This window comes from Serinus canaria, chromosome 1A, assembly GCF_022539315.1.
Source record: "Serinus canaria isolate serCan28SL12 chromosome 1A, serCan2020, whole genome shotgun sequence".
NCBI lineage: Eukaryota > Metazoa > Chordata > Aves > Passeriformes > Fringillidae > Serinus > Serinus canaria.
In genome coordinates this window covers 35,107,393-35,109,788 of record NC_066314.1, presented here as the reverse complement: position 1 = coordinate 35,109,788, position 2,396 = coordinate 35,107,393, and positions in this window count along the sequence as shown.

Genomic DNA, 2,396 nt, shown 5'->3' with positions numbered 1-2,396 from the left:
GGCCTTTTGTTCACCAGTAAGTCACTGAATCAGAAGAGATCATAAATGACTTGGCAAGGCAGCTTGACAGAATCAAAACAAAAGCCATACAAGGCATCATTCAGCAAGAAAAGGAGCTCCATTGACTGTAGGCAATGGAACTGCAGGATGTCATTACTGGGGTGTGCACAGAAAGGCACTGGCACTGAGATAGCTCCCCAGAGCAAGAAACATCCAAGAGGTTTTGAGGAGGGCTGCAGCCCAAATATGTAAAAGATAAACACACCAGATGTAACCATATTAACATGAAGAATTTATTTTTTTTCAGCTTCTGCACGGGCTGAAACCCTTTTACTCCAAAGCAAATGTTCCCCAAACAAAAACCAGATCAGAATTGATCTTCTGAAAAGCTTTTTCATATGAATAATTACACCTTAAGAAAACCATGACAGGTCTATTTATCTGTGGTCAAATTTACTGGAAATATTTGAAACACAATATATTTTTCAGTGAGAGACTCAGGAACAAAACCCCATGTTCCAATGTCAACCGTAAAGCTTCAGAATTTTATTTCTGGAATAACCAGGAACGCTCTGTTGCCTTCCAAACTTGAGCCCAGACACATGAGCAAAATATCAGATCTCACTTTCAAAGGTGCCACTTTAAAAGAGACGGTTTGACAGGAAAGTTGAATCAGCCTTTCTCTCCTTGGCAAAGTGCCTAATGAGGTACAGAAAAAAAAAAGGTTACACCTGTTTAGAAGCCAAAAGCCTTTTTACAGAAATAGAAAGGGATGCTCAATAAGAATGAGAACCTGAATCATTACTGTCAGGAGCTTGACTGGGTGGCAGGAACAGGGCTTCAATGGAAAAGTCACAGCTGCATAATCAATGCCACATCTAAGGCATACCACAGACTGTGGTTTATTTTATTGCCATCTTCTTGTACTACCTTCCCAAACTGAAGATGAATGTAGTAATCATCATCAAGAGAGTCTATTATCCAATGCCAAATTTTGGAAATAGTCTCTCACAAATGGCTTTTTGCTCAATAAAAATTAATTAAGAAAATTATTTGAAAAATATATCCCTAGGTAGAACATGCTCAATACAATGAAAAATCCATCCTTTAGAACAGAATCTGTTGGCAATAATCCTCAATACCACTATTCCCAGCAGATGTAAGACATGTCACTTACACAGTAGCCGCTATATGAAGTTGCAGCTTTGTCCATCATCTGTTAAAATGCATTCCTATGGCAAATGTAAAGTTCAAAATCAATTTGAGCTTTGCCAGTGGCTCCAAAATGAATACTCATGCATAGAACCTCATATAATGACATTTAGAGTGTGCACAGATACATACATCTCACATCCACTTTAAATCTTATATTTTAAAAGAGTCAAAGAAAAGTATTAACTATTTCATATATTTTTCCGAGACTGCTACAAGAAATAGCAGATAGTTTAAAGTTAAGACAAAATTATTATATGATTTTATTCACAAACCAGGAAATTATTCACATTATGTGAATGTCTATGGACAAAGCAATATTATTGTGATGTTTATTGTATTTAGCATGCAGTTAAAATTTGTGTGCTTTTTACTCTGAGCACAATGTAAAAATGGATATTTTTGGGAAGGAGGGAGAAGAAGGGAGAATCAGACTGTGTCAGATTTAGTATATATAAAGGACTTGACCAAAAATGTTTCCAGTTTTGGTCAGTACTTATTGAAGCTACTGTACGCATGTATGTAAGTTAATAATGCTAAGGAATATGCTATAGTACTGTTCACTTTTCTCTGCATGTATTGAAGCATTTCCTCTCCAGTTCTTTTGAATTTGGTTTTTCATACACCTGTTCTGAATATCTGAGTGGATTATCTGTGTCCATTAATTTTCTAATTTTATCTGTCAAATATGCTCTCCAATTTCCTTTACTTTTTAATAAGACTGTGCACGAAACTATGGCTTACTGGAAATTGCTTCTGCAGAATGCTATAATAGATGCTTGTCAAGTATATTATATAGGAAAGGCTTTGTTTATTTCTCCATGTAATCTGACACAATTAGGATATAACCAATTAGAATATAATTCATGTCCTGTGTGTGTCTCATGAGGTTCTTTGAAGGAGCTGAATACTCTGTAACTCTTTACTTTCCCCTAAACACAGAATCTGCCATTTTTTTCTGAAAGAAGTCATTACATCTTGATTATTGAAAAATATGTTACAGGACAAGTATTTTCTCCTCAACAGGGTTAAACCTTATTAGCCTTTGGTAATGGTCTTTTCTAAAGGGTAATTAATGTGTGACCAGCAGCTGCTCCAAGGAAAACTGGACAATGTTTTTTATGAATAATTGCAAAATAGAACCTTTATCTTCATGAGCAGCTTTCTCATCAGTGTGCATTTCA